Raw genomic sequence first — 379 nt, 5'->3', positions numbered from 1 at the left:
GTAAAATGGCCAGCTACAGTCGAAAAGTTTTAGCCCCAATTTTGAAAACCTGGCTACCGGATCTTCACTTGTCAACGCACAGCGAGCCTTAAGGCGAGCTCTTGTAATCTTAGGGTTAACCTCGACCACCCGGAATTCTTTAACGCCCACTGACACCGTACAGCAGTCCCGAACATTGGCAATTCTCCCGCATGCATTAAAATCAGATTATCAGACTGACTGATTATCAGTTTGAAAGATTATTTATTGGTTGATTATATCTCACCAAATGAAGATTTTATTAGTTTATTTATTTTTATTTAATGATTGACCAGATTTGATCGATTTACTCGGTGAGCGACAGTATATCATACTGATTCCTTGACTATGCATTCGAGAG

Source organism: Amblyomma maculatum, chromosome 5 (assembly GCF_055883805.1).
Source record: "Amblyomma maculatum isolate TAMU_Amacu chromosome 5, ASM5588380v1, whole genome shotgun sequence".
Classification (NCBI taxonomy): Eukaryota; Metazoa; Arthropoda; class Arachnida; order Ixodida; family Ixodidae; genus Amblyomma; species Amblyomma maculatum.
The sequence above is the reverse complement of the archived record's forward strand: the minus strand, read 5'-3'. Positions refer to the sequence as shown.